Source organism: Hyla sarda, chromosome 3 (assembly GCF_029499605.1).
Source record: "Hyla sarda isolate aHylSar1 chromosome 3, aHylSar1.hap1, whole genome shotgun sequence".
Lineage (NCBI taxonomy): Eukaryota > Metazoa > Chordata > Amphibia > Anura > Hylidae > Hyla > Hyla sarda.
Genome location: NC_079191.1, coordinates 106,517,291 through 106,539,758, shown reverse-complemented (window position 1 = coordinate 106,539,758; position 22,468 = coordinate 106,517,291). Strand labels below are relative to the sequence as shown.

The following is a 22,468-nucleotide window of genomic DNA, read 5'->3' as shown; positions in this document are numbered from 1 at the left end:
ATCCAGTTATTATGACTATTTCATGCCATATGAAGCAGTAATTTTTTTTTGAAGTAACACCTGTTGGCATGGGCAGAGTTTTTTTTGTATTTGGCGGGGACTTAATACTTGAGTTATTCCTGATCAATAAAACAAGGGCTGACAGGATCCTGGGAATCAGTGATCCTTTGCTGTTACATACCGTAGATGTTGCTGGACATAGCATAGTATGTTTGAAAGGGGAATGGTTTTTTTGCGCTCATTCCGGTTCCTACCTTGCCGGGCAGGAGCAATTATGCTTTGCCAACGTCACTTGGCATGTCCGTCCCTTATATAGGGATTGATTCTGCTAAAGAGACGTTGTACTACCAGTCCCTTAGTAAAAACAACGAAAAAAGCCCTGCAGCTGTGCTTTTATCCTGTGAACTTGTTCATGTTTGCAACATTGTTGCTTCTTTTCTCCACCTACCAACTGCCACATCTACCAATAGCTACCAACTGCCACATCTGTTACTATACTGTACAAATAGCAGGACATAGTTATTTGTTATGGTGAGATGTTCTTTTGGGGACATTTCTTTGAGAAATATGAATGTTTACTTCGTTTTAGTCTGCTACCACCAGTATGCTGCATATTTTTTAACACAGCACCAACAAGGTAATTTTTTTTTCTGTCACTAAAAGAAAAGTCAACATTTTGTGGAAAAAATACTGTTCAAATCTCTCTCTGACAAACTTTGTGACCCACATGCACAATAAGCCTGTAGAGGAACACATTTTAGGGAGTATGTTTTAAAAAGCGGTGACTTGTGGGGGTACGGTATCATTCTGACAGCGAAAATCCTTTCCAGGCATGGAGTGGGGCCTATAATTCACATCATGAGGTCCTGAAATCTAAATAACGTTCCTCTTCTTCTGGGTCCCACCATGAGGCCAAACAATTAAATAGGGCCTAAGCGGGGGAATTACCAAACATGGGACAAACAGCAGAATAACATATGGGGTACATTTCCTCCATTTCAAAAGGGGTGTATAAAAATATGTCCCACAAATGATACATTTGTGGAAAAAAAGGAACTTTTTTTCCCCACTAACTTCAAAACTATTCCAGCCACACAAAAAAGACTCAAAGAACTCACTTTTGGTCTAGTTGAATCCTTTAGGGGATCTAGTTTCTAAAATGGGGTGACTTTTGGGGGTACGGTATGGTTCTGGCACCTAAAATCCATTGCAGGCGTGGAAGTGCCCCCTACAATGTTTTCGACCGAAAATGAGGCCCTGAAAGTCAAATGGCTCTTCTCTCTGTCTGGGTCCCACCACATGGCCAAACAACCAAATAGGACCTAAGCAGGGGTATTGCCGAACACGGGACGAACAGCCAGATAACATATGGGGTGCATTTCCTCCATTTGAAAAGGGATGTATGAAAAATATGTCCCACAAATTATGCATTTGTGAAAAAAAGGAAATTTATTTTTTTTCAACTAACTTTAAAAAAATCCCTGCCAAAAAAATGGTGTTAATATACTCTCTCTACCCTCTGGTGAATAACTTATGGGGTCTAGTTTTTAAAAAGTGGTCATTTTTGGGTGTTTCCTATGTTCCACCACCTCTCAGATGCTGCAAACCTTGCTTAGCACATAAAAAAGGATGTTCTTTTCAAATTTCCAAAATTTTCAAATGTCAAGTAAAATTGTTAGGCTCCTAATAAATCTAAAATGTGAATATTAACAATAAAAAAGTAGACATATGAAAGTATAATTTTTATAAACCATTTGCGCAGTATGTATAAATATATGCAACCTATTAGTGTCAAAATAAAAGAAAATCTTTTTTGAAAATTTCATGATTTTTTTGTATTGTAAATAAAAAAATTTAAATGATATTTGCATGTAGTATTGATAGGGATGACCCTTGTGTTTCTAATGACTGATCAATATATTAATGCTAAAATGCCATTGCTGCTGGAAAAATATATCTGTTCCCTACCCTTTAACCCATATACATCAGAATGCTATCTGCTCGTGTCTTTGGATTGAGACCTTGCCATGACGCCATGCAGCAGTAGAAAGACAAAATATCTGATGAACAGAGAACTTCTGCCAAGAAATTAATGGACACTAGATATGCTAATATATACATACACAAAAGTTGAACAACCAATCAAAATGCAACATGCTAATTGTGATGTCATAACTAACCCTCCCTTCTTCCGAATGTAAAAACCAAATTGACTTCCTGTAATAAGGCAGAACTCCCTGGGATACCGAGGGGGGAACTCATACCAACCTGGCCGGATGTGAATTTTCTTAAGTCGACATTCGGAAAAAATAGTACAGCAGTAGTCCCTCACAGATTAAGGCCGCACATTAACCAATCCTTAACAGTACAACTTGTGACAAAAAAACTATGTCAGAATTGTTTTCATAGGCAAAACATTACCAGAGTTATACTCTAATTAAGACATACATCCCCGATTTGAGAAAAAAAAAACAGGCCTGGTCTTTGAGGGGCGTACAGGCTTAATTAGCTTGGTCCTTAAGGCGTTAAGGTGAAAATGGGCTTGGTCCTTAAGGGGGTTAAATAAATTCTATTTTAATCACTACAGCCAGTCCAGTTAAACAGGCAAAAATAAAGCAGTAATATTCAATTGCCAACCAATCCAGCCAACACATATTAGTGTTTAGTTTTTATTAGGATTTGCCAGATATTCCGTAACCTGGTTGGCAAGTTAAATGATATTTTATACAATGTGCAGGAAATCATTATGTTTAATTTGTGAATTATTGGCAGATGGAGCATTGTTACAAAGTCTGTATAATACAGAACGCTGCAGGTGAGTAATGCTCCAGTTTTCTGGGATCATCATTTTCATTCTAGTTATACACTTGTTAAAATACAAGCTTCCTGTATAGGAACCTTGGCCAGATTAAAGCTCTGCTCTATCTAAATATGCTAAACATGTTGCAACAAATGCTTCTAGAAATGTACTTATAAATGCTACAGGGACATATGTTTATTTCTAAAACCTGTGATATTGTCTACTTGTATAGTAGTTTTTTGACTTGATGCACATTTGTTTGTGGTCTCAGCTTGTTGTCTCTGAAGCTCTCCTTTAGGGATCTCTAGTGATAACAAGTGTTGCTGTACCCAACTCTGGACTGAGAAAGCCTAACACATTATTTAGACTGTTTGAACCAGGAATGACCTTAGTCTACATATTGTTTTTCCTTTTTTCTTGTTCCTCTATATACTGTGATTACTTGCTCTTGCAAATATATGCGGTTGCAGTATAGAGGCAAGGAAGCAGTATTTTCCAAATCAAAGTTCAGTGTTTTATTCACATTGGTCACACAGCAAACAGTCTTTAAATGCAGAACAAAGGAAAACATTAGGTTCACACCTGAGTCCATGCCATGTGGCATCCAGCAAGTCTTTTCCAGGCCTCCAGGTAGGCTGCTCACCAGCTTCCAGCCTTGGAGCAAACATAGGGAAGAAATCCACTCTCAGCTCTCTCTGGAAGTGGGAGCTGCAACTAGCAAATCCCCCTCAGCTGGTGAAACAAGCTGCCTTTAAGGCCAACAAAAGGCAGCCTGGGGAATGACCCCCACCCTGCACTTGATCATTCCCAGTAAGAGCCATCCCAAATTGGCCTTCCAGCCATACTATTGCCATAGTGCCAGTCTGCATTGCAGCACAGACACTGAATGAATACCGGCTCTTACTTCACCAAAGCCAGGAGCCTTATTGACACATATCGCCCATCCACCATGATACCTTTCACCTTCTCACATACATATGCCAACATTGCTACTTGCTTCTCTGTACACCTAAGCCCAGAAGATGTTGTCACTGTCTAACCATGAAAAATATGTTTAATATATCATTTACATAACATCCAGGTCGATCTTTCTGTGTAAAGGTCATGCTAACACATCTGTGTCTATCATGAAATGGGGAATATGTTGCTCATAAAATTTCATCTAAATTTATGAGAACACAAACGTCTCTACAATGTTGTTTAATGCTTGCATTCTATATGTTCAAGCTACTTCTGCTGTATATTTTGTCAATGACTTACTACTATTATCTTCCCTTATTTCAGGACTTTTTATGTACCATACCCATGCTATGGACAGAATTGAGTCAAGCTGTTGAACATCCACAATTTATAAAGGTGCTTCTAAAATTATGGAGTACCCCCCCCCCCCCCCCCTCCCAAGTGTTTGAGCAGCACTGCTGATATAGGTGTAAAGGTTTTGGTACCATTTGCATTTGAATTCTGGAACCTGTAGGGTTGACACAATTAGAGGATTGTTCCTCTAAAAGAAATTAGAGACATGTAGCAGTTGCAATGGAGACAGGATCTTCAAGATCAGCTTCTTACTCCTGGGGAGGCAATTTTTTCATAACTGATCCAACACTGGTTAACAAAGACAAAAGAAAAAAAGACCGAAAATGGCGCCTTGCGTATTACCCTTGGTACTGTGGGGAGTAGGCTAAGGTGGAGAATCCACCGCTCTTATAGATGGATGCTCACCAGAGAGAAAAGACAGAGCGCATATCACCCCATACGGGGTACTCACTGATGTCCAGATGACTGCTATGCCGGAGGTCGCAGGAAGCAAGGCAGCACTTGTCCTGAAGGAGACGTCTTAAGGAAGAAGCAAAAGGACCTATGGATTCCAGGTGCTGTCAAATTGGTTTTCAGTGAAGATAAAGGCCAGTGTACTACAGGTTTTAATAAACACAGTAGTTTTTATTTTTATAAACATAAAAAACAGTGATGACGCGTTTCGAGGGGAGACCCCTCTTCCTCAGATCGGGTGTACAGACAGAATAACCAGTGTGTGTTTTATATGCACCAAATGGTGGCAAACAATAGAAAAAGAGGGTCGTGGCCTAATTGTGGGCCATCTCAGATGTAAAAGTAAACAAAACAGTACAAAGTAAATTGAATAGTACTTGCATTAAACTTAAACTAAAGAGTACAACAAAACATTATAAGGTAAATCTATTTGCCCATAGCCTGGTACAAGATTATTATGACAAGTAGGCAAAGCACTTTAGATTATAGTATTGACTGGACGTTGTGTCTGCATGCGTCGTTAGAGACGCGTTGTTATGCAGGGCAGAGTGCCCAGCCTATGGAAAATGCGCTGAAGAGAGGTGCAGAGCGCATGACGCGTAACCAAGCATACAAGCGGTTCTGGTGAAAGAGCAGGGGGCGTGTCCATACAGCGCTGCAGTGCTGGAAATACCAGACACTACAGCGCATGCTGCCGTGCTGGATATACCAGACACTTCGGCGCATGCACTGGCGTCGCTAAGGACGCGACGCCAAGAAGGTGAGTGGCACCAATAGGAAGATAGGGGCATGTTTAACTCACCAGTGGTAACAGGAACATTATAAAGAAATCAGGTTTATAAATGGCTGGACGGTACATACGTACAGCACATAGAAACACATAAGCTAAGACTAATACCGAGCATATAGTGTAAACAGTGGTGTGTGTGAAACAGGTAGCAGGTTTTCACAAACAATACTGATGGTGGGGTCCTCAAGAGTAACAATACTCACCCGCTTGGTCTATATAATCCATTGTGTGCAAAATGCTATCCCACAGAGATTACATAAGATAAATGATCAACATTAAATATGCAATGGACCAAGGATCAATGGATATATATAAATACATAAAATGAAATAGATAATTCTATATATAAATATATAAACACACAGGTGTGTGTATAAATAGTAAATAATAATAAAATGTCAATAAATAACACCATATATATATATATATATATATATATATATATATATACACACATATATATATATATATATATATATATATATATATATATATACACATGAAGAAAAAAATATATGTGGCTTTATTACATACAAAAAACAGCAGCAACGTTTCGGCTGCCTGTGCAGCCTTTTTCAAGCATTCATCACAACCTTCACTAGGGAACATAGACTCATTAAGAATGTCTTACAAAACACTGGACCATTCTCCGAACAGACCCGTATTTACGGGACATTCTCCCCTTGAGACCGGCAATTACATTCCGGAGAGGAAAAACACTTTGCAATATTATTGCCCCAAGTAAGATAAAACCTTCCAAAACAACAAAAAAAAGCTGCTTTTCTATCCTCCACGGGTTCTTATAAATGTTTCTCTGCCAGATGTAAATGCTGTTCTATTATTTCCATCAAATGCAAACTATTCCTATGCAAAAACACAGGGGAAACATATAATATTAAATCTTTCATCAATTGCTCCTCCAATTATGTCATATATCTCCTTGAATGTCCCCGTGGACTTCAATACGTAGGCCGCACGACCAGATGCCTGAGGGAAAGGTTAAATAAGCATAGGAGCAATACTACAAATGGCTTCCTGCTCCACAGTGTCTCGCGGCATCACACTGAACACCATAACCAAAACTTTGAAATGATACCGAAGGATGATCACCAAAGATTTTCCACGCTTCGAAAAAGAGAGAACTTTTGGATATATAAACTTCGGACACTAGCACCAGCTGGTCTTAATGAGATGATCAAGTGTAACTTTTAAGTAATTTTTTAAATGACCTTTCAATTCCTTTCATCTTCCTATTGGTGCCGCTTACCTTCTTGGCGACGCGTCCTTAGCGACGCCAGCACATGCACCCAAGTGTCTGGTATGTCCAGCACGGCAGCATTATGGAGTTACGCCTCCTGATGCCACTTTCTCGGCTGTTTATGCGTCCTTAGTGACGCTAGCGCATGCGCTGTAGTGTCTGGTATTTCCGGCACTGCAGTGCTGTATGGACACGCCCCCTGCTCCTTCACCGGTGCCGCTTGTATGCTTGGTTAAGTGTCCATAGAGACGCAGGATCATGCGCTCTGTACCTCTCTTCAGTGCATTTTCCATGGGCCGGGCACTCTGCCCTGCATAATAACGCGTCCGATCTGATACTATAATCTAAAGTGCTTTGCCTACTTGTCATAATAATCTTGTACCAGGCTATGGGCAAATAGATTTACCTTATAATGCTTTGTTGTACTCTTTAGTTTAAGTTTAATGCAAGTACTATTCAATTTATATCCACAGAAGAAAGAGAAAGCAGAGCACTCACCAGCGTCCTATCTTGCAAGGAACTTTTATTACGGTGTGCAGGTTACAACCATCAGGTCTCAGGTACACATCGGGGGGGGGGGGGGTACATACAGGGGAGTGCGACAGTGAGACGCGGGGGTATCCTCTAGGCGACAGGCCGTTGCGCGCCGAAGCGCTTCTCCAGACCGGGAATTTCCTGTTCTCGTTCTGGAAAAGCCCTTCGGCGCCCAACGGCCCGTCACCTAGAGGATACCCCCGTGTCTCACTGTCGCACTCCCCTGTCTGTACCCCTCCGATGTGTACCTGAGACCTGATGGTTGTAACCTGCACACTGTAATAAAAGCTGCTTGCAAGAGAGGACGCTTGAGTGTGCTCTGCTTTCTCTTTCTTCTGTGGATATATGAGATTCTGTCTCTTTAAGCATGGTAGTACCAACCTAGGACCTCCAGCAGTTTCAAGGGGATTAACCAGGTGCCTACGGGTTTTCCATTTAATGGAGACAATTTAGTGGTGCCGAGCTACTCTTTATCAGACTGTGTACTATTCAATTTACTTTGTACTGTTTTGTTTACTTTTACATCTGTGACGGCCCACAATTAGGCCACACCCCTTTTTCTATCATTTGGCGCCATTTGGTGCATATAAAAGACACACTGGTTATTCTGTCTGTACACCCGATCTGAGGAAGAGGGGTCTCCCCTCAAAACGCGTCATCGCTGTTTTTTATGTTGATAAAAATAAAAACAACGGTGTTTATTAAAACCTGTAGTACACTGGCCTTTATCTTCACTGGAATCCATAGGTGATTTTGCTTCTTCCTTAAGACGCCAATACTGGTTAGTAAGGCTGCACAGACCTTTGCTGAATTAGTAAAATAATTGACTGGTATAGACTAATAAGACTCGGGCATAAGACATCATTGTGTTCTGAATGGTAAGTCCACAGTAAGTAGAGTTTAAGAAGCTTTAGTTTAAACTAAATCAATAACTTTGGCAATGTTATTTATCTTATACAATTCCTATACGGAACAACTACAACCACACAAAGAACCAAATATACCACATTAAAACTGACTTGGCTAGTCTTTAACTATATATTGGAATGAATGCTGGCTGGGTGAGCAGTTCATGTATCCATGTGACACATATGGCTGGTCAACTTGATAAAATCAGCATTTTGTGTCTATGGCCCTTTTACCTCTGGTAATTTGTGAGTTCCAGTCAGCAGGCTATATTATACAGTTAAAAATATATATAGGTATAGTTGATAGAACAACTAAGGACCAGTCCTCAAGGTATATCAGGAATAAGAAATAAGAAATATATTTAGAATATGATCCAGATGATAATAATAGTAGTAATTTATTAATAGGTCACAGATGTACAATATTCACTAATAATCGCTGTCCCTGCAGGGCCCTTGCAAGGGACATTGAAATCAGTGCATAGAACTCAGTGTGGACGTATGAAATAAATAATAGATAAAAACAAATATACTCATAAAAAGTATAAAATATGATGGGAACTTGCATCCATAAGAAAAGTTCAATGTCCCAGTGGCTAGGTATAATCTGTTAGCAACAGTTCAATGTTCTCGTAATACAGTTCCAGTAACTAGATATAGTGTGCTGGCAACAAAGTTCAATTAATAGCGATCCTTGTGTACAATGTATAGTAACAATCTTTGGTGGTACAGTGTTGCAACCTGTATCACAATTATAGATTCCTTCTATGAATGAAAGTTCAAATAATTGAATGAGGTAGATAACAGGTCTGGTGCACGGCACCACTCACCACTCCTGAAGCCGTCAGTAAGGCTTGTTGAACGGGCTGATGCGGAGATGTCAGGTCTCCATAGGTGCCCGGTGTCTTTGATAACAACGCAAGTCTCCTTCTCCTGTTGTCCTCGGCTGGCACGGGTGGCACCGGCCTCTCAGGTATGCCGTGGATCGTTGGTTAGTCCAGGGAGACAGCAGCAATGGCGGTGTATTAGCAGTAAATGGCAGTATGGTAACAGCGGTGGAAGTAGGTGCGGCGTGCCTCGTGTGAACTAGGCGCTGTGCGCGCGTAGTGAAGCAGTGGTCCCGATACTGGGGACATCCAGCAGTTGCAAATGAAAATTGGAATATTGCCATATTGAACATGTATTCACATAGATTTAGGTAGATGCAAGTCTATAATTAATTCTAGACGCGTTTCAAGGCCTCGGGCCTTTTCCTCAGTAGAAATATCAGATCTTTTATTTCTACTGAGGAAAAGGCCCGAGGCCTCGAAACGCGTCTAGAGTGGTGCAGGAACGTTGAGTGGTGCAGAAGCATCGGAATATACTTGCAACTATTTGCTAACCTTTGTATCGGATTCAGTGACTTGCAACACTGTTATTGTACTAAAACTATATTGGATACCATACTTGACATTTACCAAAGTATCTCTGTGGATTACAAAAGTATCTCTATGGATTACAAAACCATATAATTGTATACAACTATACAATTGGTGACTGTCCTATGCTTCTTTTATTTATAAATATATATATATATATATATATATATATATATATATATTCTTTGCACCTATTATTTTTAACTGTCATTGCACACATTCTTTTATTATTTAGTAGATCCATAGCAAGGGCCCTGCTAGAACTACTATACTATACTATACTATAATAAACTATTTTATACTCTAATCGTATACTGCTAGTCTGTTCCCAATATCTCAATTTCACTTTATCACTATAATTACACATTCACACCTACCTCATCATTTCACACATCCTAATTTTAATATTTTAAATTTTTTATATTTGCTTATCCGTTAATATATACCTAGAGGTCTGTATACCACTATATTCCTTTTCTTTTTCTGGCACATAGGGTTACGTGTAACACAGGAACCTCAGTACAGTGTGAGCCCCCCAACCTCCTGTTTTTTCGTACAATCTCACAACATAGCCATTTACCCCAAGACAAGCGCAGATCCTTCCTAAGGATGTCCATTACTGTCTGCCAGGTACGTTCCAAAAATTACCATATGGTGGAAAACCCTTTTAAGTCTTTCAGCTCATAGTTTCATAAAGTAATGATAAAGTTGTTGTCCCCAATGTCATACGGTACAAGGGTTACATTTTCCAAACCATGCATTCTTTGTGCTACTCCTTTGAGTAAAAGCATTAGTTTGATGTATTTTTAACTTTTCTTTAATCCCAGCTTGACCTCAGCAAAGAGAAAAGTCTACATATGTTAAATGAGCTTTTCTATATTTTCCAGCTCTGAAATGACTTTCTCTGCGCTATCAATTTGCACTGTAGATATAATATGAATATGGTTCCTGCTATGTAATCTATCTATGTAGTTATTTGCTATGACATATGGTTCTATTTATTTTGAAGTTATGATTTTACCAGCTGCCCTCAACAGAGATCAGATTAAAAGCCTTAGAGATAAATAGCCAGAAGAGGGAGATCAAACATCATTGTACGTTCTTTTAAAGAACTAGGCTAAAACCTTGGGGAGATCTAAAGTAACTAAAAGACTATGATATCAACTTGAAATATGTTTTATATTTATATTAAAAAACACATCTCTAACTCTTGACTCATATACTCATACACTAAGGGATTTCTATATTTTTTTCTAATTTTACATTCAGAGGTTGTTGCTGAATTATATCAATATTTTAGCCTAAAGCAGTGCAAAAAAAATAAATTGCATATTTCTTAGCTAAAATACCATTCTAAAATCTGCGGCAAGCTGTTGCGATTGTGTTAAGAGATTACCTGTGTCTATCAGCATCAAATAGAAGTAAAATGAAGAATTAATTAGCCAAGCTGCCACCTTTGCAGCGGAGCCATCACTAATGTAATATTTTCCTATGAATCGTTTTTTGCACTAAAGAAATTGTGTTGAAATCTGACTTTAGGAATAGATTTTCTTTTCTTTGACAGTTGTTCAGCCAAAAAAAAAAAAAAAAAAAGAAAACAAGAAAGGCAGAGGAAATAATGAGATACAACGTAAATGAGGAGTCTGGTAACTCAACATAGATATAGTTACTTTTGAACATTTTTACTTAATCGTACAATTGTCACTGTAATTTATCCTGCCTAATTTATTGCTTCAATATTTTGTACTTATAAGTATTGGCAAGAAATGAGGTGCAATGACAATGAAACTTTTTTTTTATTTTGAAGCAGCCATTTAAAATTAAAAAAAATAAAAATTCCATCTAGAGTTTTCATTTTCTCAAAGATGTAATACCTGTACATGGGGAATGAAAAGTGCTACACAGAAAAATCTGTAGCATGTAGAATATGGATAGTCTTCATGTAGAAAGACTTCTACCGAGGTTTTACTAAATGGTCTATAAGCATTGATCAGCAATAAAGACAGATCTCTCAGCCTCATCCACATATGATATTTAGAGGACTTCAGTCAGTCCTCTTTGCTGCCCAGTGCATTGTTGGTCAAAGACACATCTTTTATTTATTCTTTATTTCCATCTGATAATTTTACTACAATTATGTTGACTAAAATTACTAGAATGTCTATTGAATGCGTGTTGTTTAACAATGGTTAGTGCATCCCATCTGTGTCCTATGTCTCCCACTCAGAAACTGTGCTCTTGCAGTGGATACTGCACTATCTGGTCATTGCCTGGGTCTATCTTCAGCTCTATGTCCCGCTAAGAGGCCACAGTTCTCTGTAGTTCTTGGTTTGCCCTATAGGGTGCTTCTCTTTATAAGAGCCAATGGGTGCATTGGTTATTCGTCCTTCACCTATGAATCCTGGGCACTGTCTTCCTATCTTCCTATCATCTGGTGCCTAAGTGTTGCTAGATGAATTATTTTTCTATTATCATGGTTTCTTGGACTCTGATTCTATCTTACACTTTGATTACCACATTTACTTCCCTGTTATTGGTCCAGATTGTAAAACCTGTGCCACCTGCCTTGACTTTCTGCCTTGACTATACAGGAGGTATTCAGACTATGCTCCAGAGGGTGGCCCAAAAGCCAAACTGGTTGGTAGCACACTGAGTCTCCACCCATTGCATGTTAATTGTCCTTTCTTCTGTAAGTAATTCAAATACAATGCCAATTGTACTATAAATATAAAAAAATGTAAATGTGATCACCAACAACTTAAAACAGGTATTTTGTCTTTAATGACAATAACAAATAAAGGACCAGGCAGCTCAGCTACTTTCAGGCTTTTTTATAGTATCCCCAATACAATAGTTTCATAAATAGTCCAAAGCACATGACTGTAGGATATATTGTCAAGACCCTTTTCCACAAAGTGGTAACATGAAACGCCTGGTCTCCAATGCAAAATCTTTTGGAATGTGTTTGTCCATCAAGGCTCTGGTGCAACAAAAAACTCTATGCCCCTTTATTGACATACCTCTGCTACCCAGTGTAGTGTGTTCTTCAAATAAATGTCATTGCTGCTGTAATGCTTGAATCAATTATTCCAAAACTCAAAACGTACTACTGGAAGGTAAAACTGACAAATTGAGCAACTATAGCTGAAGAACAGTTTAGATTATTACTACTAAGCTAAACTATTTACCATGTACTAGATAGCTAGTGTCCATTTTTATTAAACTTTATTTTTGAAGGTATTTTTAAAAAAAACTTAAAAACAGTGAGATGAGGCACAGTGTTGGCACACTGGTAATAAAAGTATAACAATGATATAAGAGAAATACAAATGCATAACTAAAGTTGTGGTCAGAAAAAAATACAATTTTGATATATCTATAGGACAGGTAAGTAGTGATACACTGACAAATGCCTGTAGAAGTGAGTAGTAATGAAAGGGTTAATTGCATCCTGATCCCACCTACAAGCCCTGTAGACCATAGTAAAGCTGAGAGAGAGATATTGGAGGGCTCAATTCAGGTTCAGGATGGGTCTAATAACTTGGCATGTACAATAAAGTTTTACCAAGACTGTAGGTTGTGGTTTGAAAGGTAATAGCAATGGTTTTAGAAAAAAAAAATTGTGGGGAAATTTAGAAAATAAATGTAAAATAAATGAATAAATAAATACATAAATAATACCAATCTTCAGTCAAGCTCTTGAAAATGATACTACTTCAAGACTTGCAAGGAACATAAAGTAAGGTAAGACCAGAACTTTGTTTGGCACAGGTCACGTTGTTCAAATGCCATTTTATTTTGCCAGAGGAAGACATAAAAATCTGATGAAATTTGAGTAAAAGTTATAAAAGTGAACGAGAAAGTGGAACATTGTTAAAACTTAATTATATTTCCATGTGGTATCTGCTTACACAGTCGCCCTTCCCATTCAATGAATAAAGAACACATTCTAATGTTCTAACAGTGTACAACAGGTTCAAAAGAACAAATGAAGAGAACTGGAAATCATTGAAGACAACACTGATGCATCAAACTTTTATTCAATGTTCTAGTCATCATAACAATACAGTTATTATTACTCTTAATGTATGAGAATGCAAATATAATACATGCAATGCAATAAATGCAATGATAGGGCAGATAAACTTTAAATGGAAAAAAAATGGAAGGGAGATGGGGGAAAAGAAGATGTTGGGTAAAGGAAAAAAAAATCAGCAGCATAACTCAATTTCCATGTATCATGGGTTATGTTAAAGTGTAGTTATTTACAGAAACCTGCCTGGTTTTGTTATAATTACCCTTTAAAGTGGTGACAAGCAGATTTTAGTGCTCTCACTGCTGTTGTTAAGCCAACTCCATGAAGGCTATCAGAAATGAAAAAGGACCCTTCTGGCAAGTGCTCTCTTTGGGGGGGGGGGGGGGGAGACAAACAATTAATTTTAACTTTAGCTACCCCCAAAGAGCACCTGCGACACGCATCCTTTTTCCATTCCGACGAACCCCGGAGCTCGTCCCACTTGTGGAGGGTCCACAAAAGGTTTAGCTTGGATATCTTCAAGATTGCACACCACCGCTACCTCCTTTGGAAACCACGGCAAGACCCCTATGCTGATCTTTGGGATACTACGGACACACTAGGTAGTTGTCTCAATGCTGATGATGGTGTTTTGCCCACAGTGCAACAAGACCAGGTGAACAGGACCACTTTGTAAGAACCTATCGCACATTTATGATTTTTGGAGCAACGGCACATAGAGCGCTTCTACTATACTCCAAGGTACTATGAGAGGAGACAGGAAAGGAGCAAACAGCAGCAGCACAGCAAGAAAAGGGTTACTCAAAGCAATGTACTGCTATGGTGAAGTAAAAAAAAAAAGCATAAGGGCAACATAAGCTTAAAGAGTATCAATAATAAAAGTAATGATAATGTCAATGTCTAAATGAGCTCTGTCATTTGTAAAAACATTTTACATAATGGAGACTAGTATAAGAAGCGATGCGGAGCCTGACCTCTTCAGTTCTGTGGAAGTGCTGGCTGAGAGTAAGAAAAATTGGCGGAGGTGCAGCTATCCACGTGTGTGGAGAGTTCCAAGATGGCACTGGAGGATTGACAGATTGTCGCAGCCCAAGTGTTCCAGGAGTTAGCAGATCACCTTCAAAAACTCTCCATTGGGGCCGAAGATTTCCACCTGAAAGTGCCATTGCCAGAGGACGATGGAGAGTGGGCCGCAACTCGGGCGGAAGGTACGTCGAAGTCGTCACGAGAACCGTCACTGGTGAGGCTGTCACCCCATCACCGAACCTGGGGATCCCGGGTGGAGATCAACCCAGAGGTGTCAGAAGTGAATACCCTGACCAAGGTCGCGTTCTCTACCCCTCCATCTACCCCCAGTCCAGAGCTGGCGCCCTAGCATGCCCCCAGCATGTCCCCAGTTACCACCGTTACCTAAGTGGCTATTTGGCGAGGAGTCTGACTTGATCCAGTACATGAGGGAGCATCTTCTTCCCCTGCCAGGGAAGTCTCTTCCCCAGTTCCTCCGGCACAGTCCAAAATAGATAAAAAGAGATGCTGAGGTGGCTGCCATTCTGGAGGAACTGAGGGCTGAGCGAATGGAGAGATATGGGCCGAAGTGGCTGCCGTTTGAGGTGCGACATGAGGAGCAGCTAGATACCAAAATGCCACCCTGGAGTGCCATTGCGCAACAGTAATCAAGTTTGACAAAGTGAAGGGGTGTGGCACCCTTATGGACTGCCACCATGGGGCACCCTCCTAGTGAACAGGAGGGCAGTGCAAATTCACCATCTCCCCCCCAGCTATGTATTCTCTGAAGAGCATGGTGATTGTGGAGTACACCCCTGTACACAGTCTGAAAGGGGAATGGGCAGCAGCCATCACCAGACCTAAGAATCCCACACAAATCCCCTTTGCCTATTTCCCCTCTGAAGATTGGGACTGAAGATTGGGATTTGCTCTCCTGCCACCAAGCATAGAAAGAGCAGTTGTTCAGGAAGAGTATCCAGAGCCACCTGCTATGGACTACAAGTATCTGCATCAAGGGTCCCCTACAGATATACCCAGGCCTACTCTTTTTGTTGAGGAGGTTTGGCCTGACCATTGGGCACTAACGGAAGTGCCCAGACCTACTCTGGTTGCCCCAGAGGTTTGGCCTGACCAGCGGGCACCAACAAAAGGGCCTTGCCCTACTCCAGCTGTTCGGGAGGTTTAGTTGGCCCAACAGGCACCAACAGTTCATCCACCAGTGGCGCAAGCTGCTGCTCTACAAGTGGTGGTCACCGTGAGTCCGACTTCACTGAATCCCGTTTGTCCCATATCTCAAGGAACACACATGTCAACCCCATGTAGGGGGTCCAGTCTCTTAGTCCTAGGAATATGTCACAGCATAGAAAGCAGTCTGACCAACGAGGTTGGAATGGAAGAGTACCTACATAAAAGAAATGTTCTTTTTGTGTACTCGTGTGCAATAACTTTACCAAACTTGGTCGTGTGGCTAACTGTCTGCTGTGTGCAAGCACAATCTTTTGTTGTTCCAGGTTTACAAGCAACGTTTAAGCACAGTGCCTGACAAACTAGTCAAGAAAAGAGCCTGAGCTCTTAGAACCTGAACTCTATAGTGTATCTGGACTACTGAGCAATACATGGACATCTGTGTAAATATTGCCATAGTAATATATTTTGATCGCCGTTTGCCGAAATATTTTCAGTCCTGCACACTTTTATAGTATAATAAAATATGTATATAATTTGTTTTACACCAAAATGTCATAGTGTATTGTGTTCGCTGATGTCTGGCAGTTTTCTTGTAGAAGTTATCCTGAACAAAACAGGAGAAGCAACATGTCACCCAATCGCTAGCATCATGTACAGAGTAAAGTTGTGTACTACACATAGCACGCAAGTACACAAAAAGTCATGTACACATATCCACTGTACATTAGGGCTGTAACACTCACAACTACACAGTACATACAAATGTCTTATGTGTCTAAAATGTCAAATGTAATTTTTTGTGTCCAGGTGTTCAGGATACTTTGCTGGACAGAAGGTATTCCTGTTCCCACAAAAGCACGTAATTTAAAAGTCAGAGGTAACAAATAAAAATAACTAGTGTTCTGGGAGAAGTGTGTAATGCCAAGGGACCCCAGTAGCCAAGGCATTAGGCAGAGAGCCTCCAGCAACCCAATCCGCCAGTGTCATGTCTAGGCATGTATAGAGTGTTATATGTATAGTCAAATGAAATGTGTATAGTGAACTGTCATAATATGCATAGTCGAATGTCATAAAATGCATAGTCATAGTCCACAAGTCATGTTTCTACCATAGTTATAGGTATGTTGTCATTATTATACATAGTCCTTATTCTCCAGTAATTCCACAGTTATTTTCAGTTACACAAATCTAACAGAGCATGTATGGACATTGATACAGAGACTCTCTTGTATTATCAGTTCTTGTCAACAAACAGCCTGGATGTGGACGTTAATTGCAGTGTTTGAGTCCCTATACGTCCTAAGGGCTCACCTGCAGTGTTCCCCCATAATGTGTATAAATGATATTCTAAGGGTAAAGGACATGTTAGTCATATGATAAGGGTTGTCACATGTTGAAGTCATATGTTTTATTATCCAGAGAGCACCACGTGACCAGATGACCCGCAGCTAGCCTATGGGCTCCTTGCACAGCCCCCCTTTATAAGAGGAGGAGGTACTACAATCTCTCTGTTACACCACACTTTCTGCTGATCTCAAGTCCAGTCCAGACATCTCAAAACCAGTGTCCAGCACATCTGAAAGTCTCAACCTAAATTGCAGCCACAAGTCAGTAAGTCAAGTCATCTTTGCCTGCTGTCACTATCTTCAGTCAACTCAAGTCAGTTACAGTCAGCGTGGCTGTGCTAGAGTCTGTCAAGTCACTGCAAGTCCCAGCAAGCTGCGAGGTCCCTTGTGTTACTGGTCACCTCTCTTGGAACCTTACTACCCTGTAAAGACTGTTATATCTGTTCAACTTCAGAAAAGCTACCGTTACTCTTAACCTGGCCTTGGACTCTTTACTGCTTCTGCCTAACCTAGGACTAGCGGTATTACCTTCGGGTGGTTACATAGGAAAACCATGCCCTGGCGTCATGAACAGGAAGGGGTTAATACCATCTACCCCTGGGCAACATCATCTGCCCCTTACACCTCACCTCACACCCTGTGGCTCACCACACTATAAATTACTCCATTGGTTTTTGTAACATTGTAGGTACAAGACAGTGTTCCAGATAGCGGAGGGACCCCGAGTGGTAAGAAGTATAGAGAATGTTTTTCACCCAAAAATATATACCTTTTTGTAACCAATGTAGAAAATAAATATATATAGGGGAGATTCATCAAAACTTGTGCAGAAGAAAAGATGACCAGTTGCCCATAGCAACCAATCAGATTGCTTCTTTCATTTTTGAAAAGGCCTCTGAAAAATTAAAGAAGCTAATTTGATTGGTTGCTATGGGCAACTAGTCAACTTTTTCTCTGCACAGGTCTTGATGAATTGGCCCCATAATGAACCTTTCCTTACTCTTCACCTTCAACTTTCTTCTACTTTCTTCTTGGTGTCTTCTCAGAAGTTGAACTTGTAAGATCAACAGGGTTTGTACTCTATTGGGATGATCACTTGTGGGCAAAACCATGTCTTCATGCGGTGTCCTAAGGCTGCATGATGTTACCACAACATCATGGTTTCCTTGGAGTTCTCCATGGTCCCAAGCTCCAGCCCCAGACAAAGTTAGCTTGCCACTATTAAGTACACTATTATGTTTAACCAAGAAAGATCTATTGTCTTTAACCATGAATGATCTGCATCAATGTCTGGTAAAAATAAGAGCAGCACTCTAAGTAGCACTAAGAAAGTCCCTTAGAGTGGACAGAAAAAATAGGTCAACCACCCTTTAAAGTAGTAAATTAGTAAGGAGATTTCCTGGAGAAAGCTCCCCTGGAGAAATACAGATATTTTCAACACAGCAAATAATAAAAGAGAAAGACAGTTTGATATACAAAATCCTTAGCCATAGAATTAATAACAACACTCACCATTCATTGAATCCAATGAATTCCATGGACAGTGAGTTCTGTTATTCATTCTATGACTAAGGATTTTGTGACAATTACTTCAACTTCATTTTCTTAACAGAGCACCTACTTCAGGTGGATTCAGGGTGTGTGTTCCTGTAAATGTTGCTCCTGATTGATTTGTGTATAAGACTAGAGATGAGCAAACTTTTGAAACAATTTGGTTTGATCCAAATTTCTTTGAGGCAAATCTATATTAAAAATGGCTATTTCTGGCGTACAGAGAGCCTCAATAGGGGTGTAGAACACTTTGCTGTGTTCTATAACATGCATATGGAGTGTGCTGGGGTAGTGAAATAATACTGTTATTCAGAATGACATGTAGATTACAGGCATCACTTTAAGAATCACTGCCGCAGAGCGGCACAATGACAGAGCCTGGAGGTGGCATCAGTATGAGGAGACCATATAGTGGTTGAATGACACAGCGTGGAGGTTTTGGCAGCATGAGGAGACCATAAAGTGGCTGAATGACACAGCATGGAGGTGTTGGCAGCATGAGGAGACCATATAATGGCTGAATGACACAGCTTGGATGAGGCTGAAGCATGAAGAGACCATCTAGTGGCTGAATCACACGGCGTGGAGATGTTGGCAGCATGAAGAGACCATATAGTGGCTGCCTGACACAGCGTGGAGGTGTTGGCAGCATGAGGAGACCATATAGTGGCTGAATGACACTTCTTGGATGAGGCTGAAGCATAAGGAGACCATATAGTGGCTGAGTGACACAGCGTGGAGGTGTTGGCAGCATGAGGAGACCATCTAGTGTCTGAATGGCCCAGCCAGAAGTTGGCAGCAGCATGAGTAGACACTAGGCCTTCACAATCCCTAAGATTATAAGATGAATTCTGAATTTTAAACCAAAGATTTTGGGTAGCTAGTGCTACTATAACAACATTTTTATCCCCAGACCCAGGCCCAGCAGCATCAGTAAACCATATATTGCCTGAATGGCACAGCCTGGAGTTGGCTGACGCATGAGGAGGCCATGTAGTGTCTGAATTGCACAGCCTGGAGTTGTCTGAAGCATGAAGAGACCATATAGTGTCTGAATGGCACAGCCTGGAGTTGGCGGCAAATGAGGAGACAATAGGGCCTCACAATCTCTAATAATAAAAGATTAATTTTGAAATTTCAATTGTAGATGTATGGTACCTAGTGCTACCATAAACATATATAGGTAATGTCCTAGGCTCAGCAGCATCACTAAACCATGTAGTTGCTATATTGACTGTATTGAAGACCCCAAGAGGACAAATACAAATGAACCCAATCGACAATGTGTGAGCATGATAATATCAACGCACAGGGCTTTAGCGTGGGCACCGAAAGAACGTCTCCAGCGCTGCAAGTACCCTACAAACTATCATTTTATAACCACAGCCGCCCGAACCAAATGCATTTAACTGTTTCAACCAACACAGTGTTCCTATTAAACTATCATGGCCCGTATGAGACCCAAAGTACAAGTTCTAAGCGAACATCAGCTAATCCGACAAGAATATCGCTGGATAAATTCAGCGCGCTCACCTCACAGGTTACTCACTGCCGGCTGAGGGATCCGTAACAGCATATGGTGCTGGAATACAAATCAGTGCTTACTAACATCACCACGGCTGACAGATGCCAGCCGCAATGCACTCCGCGACCATCACTCTTAATTTTTTTTCTGGCCGATGTGTCCATAACAGTGCGCAGCACAATACGCTGCAGTATGATTAATAATAAGATCCCAGATATCAGCCAGAATACACCTTGCTACAATGATCTGTAATACCTGTAACATAGTATATTATTAGCTCTTTTGCCATGTTATGTAAATGAATGTTTTAATCATTATGCAAATTACCTGTACCGGTGACTTGATGACCCGGCAGTAATTCTACTCTGAAGGTGTATATTTAAACCATTGCAAACGTACATCTGTAATACTCTATGCCTGACGAAGAACCCGGCATGGGTTCAAAACCTTTGTGTTGCACCCTACCATTGTTACCAATAAATGCCAAACTGTTTTTAAGAAATATTTTTGGCACATTGGTTTCTTCAAGGATTTGGCGCCATCTAATACGTCCCCATTTTTTCCGAATTACTATTGACACTGCACCGTTACCTGAAAGTCACGGTGAAGGGCGTAGTAGCTGCCTCCCGCACATCTGGACCTCCAGCAAGAGCGAGTCTACGGGTGTTTAAAGGCGTGGTGCCCTCAGCACAACTAACCATTGTAAGGTGCAATTTATTGCACATACCTTGCTCTATCCCAAATAATACTCCACTAGGAGCGCACCTCGTTTTTCTTTCCTATATTCTCCCCATGTAATTGCTATATGACACATACAGGAACAGACAGCAGCATGAGTACACAAGAGGGATTCACAACCCCTAACATTAAAAGGTGAATGTTGAAATCTCTATTGAAGATGCATGTTAGCTAGTGCTACCATCCACAAATGTAAGGCCCAAGCCCAGCAGCATCAGTAAGCCAAGTAGTTCCTTAAACACACAGTCAGGAGCAGGCATCAGCAGTACTCCAGAGGGTTTCATAACCCCTTACATTGAAAGATCAAAGTTGAAATTTCTATTCAGCATGTATTTAGCTAGTGCTAAACATCCAAAAAATGTAAGGCCCAAGCCCAGAAGCATCAATAAGCCAAGTAATTCCTGAAGAAAAACACAGGAGCAGTCAGGAGCAGGCATCAGCAGTACCCAAGAGGGTTTCATAACCCCTTACATTGAAAGATCAAGCTTGAGATCTCAATTAAGGATTTCTGTTAGCTAGTGCTACATTAACATATTTGGAGTTAATATCCTAGTCCGAGTAGCATCAGAAAACAATATATTGGCTGAATGACACAGCCTGGAGATGGGGAAAGCATAAGGAGCTCATGTAGTGTCTGAATGGTACAGCCTGAAGGTGGCTGAAGCATGAGGAGACCATTGAAATACAAGAATTTTAAATAGAAATCTAAGATTTTGAAATTGAGGATTTTGAAATTGATCTTTTAACTCCCAAGTTTTAGTGTCCTGGGCCCGGTGTGTGGGTACAAAGGACCTAATCTAAAAGGAGTCACAGGTCACATGTCAGCACAATGACAGGTGGCATCAATAGGAGGAGACCATATAGTGTCTGAATGGCACAGCCTGGCCGAAGCATGATGAGACCCCAGGGCTTTACAATCCCTAAGAAAAAAAGATGAAGTTTGAAATTTTAACTGAAGATTTTGGATAGCTAGTGCTACTATAACAAACAATTTTATTTCCAGGCCCAGCAGCATCAGGAAACCATATATTAGCTTAATGACTCAGCCTGGAGTTGGCTAAAGCATGAGGGGACCATATCGTGTCTGAATGGCACAGCCTTGAGTTGGCAGCAGCATGACAAGACCATTGAAATCTAGGAATTTTCTATTTAAATTTAAGATTCTGAAATTGATATAATGGATTGAGTAATTGAAATTTCACTACTCTGCCTAGCATACTTATTGAGGGGAGTACAATACGCTTCAGTTCGCTTAAAACAGTATTTGTCTAGAACAGCAGCAGGTGTGTACTATTGGCTGTCCTTTCACAGTATATAGACCCTTGACAAATTAACAGGTACAAAATAGTACACTACTTAGATGTAGGTATGTGGCATGCACTAATGAGGGCAGAAAAATGTGCTACAGTAGGCCTAAAAATACTTATTTTTACCTGTGTCCCAGATTACAAAATTCCTTTATAATCAAAAATTGTCAGAATACCACCTGCCATTCAAATTAATAAAATGATAGATATGTTCTCTGAAGAAAAGGATCCTTCATTAGATGACAATATGAGTATTGTGTGTTTCAGTGACATTAGCTCATCGGAGGTACAGAAAAC

The 22,468-nt window shown here is 40.3% G+C and overlaps 1 long non-coding RNA gene across 2 annotated transcripts; it reads left to right on the top strand.

Moving 5' to 3' along the window:
* The first annotated feature begins 520 nt into the window (after positions 1–520).
* On the top strand, positions 521–10,076 carry LOC130360605 (uncharacterized). 2 transcript variants are annotated; one of them, XR_008890727.1, is made up of 4 exons: positions 521–637; positions 2,773–2,815; positions 4,085–4,156; positions 9,970–10,076. It is a non-coding gene; the product is annotated as an uncharacterized LOC130360605 (long non-coding RNA). The 2 variants fall into 2 exon arrangements; XR_008890726.1 differs by lacking the exon at positions 9,970–10,076 and having other exon boundaries at positions 4,085–4,223.
* The last annotated feature ends 12,392 nt before the right edge of the window (positions 10,077–22,468 follow it).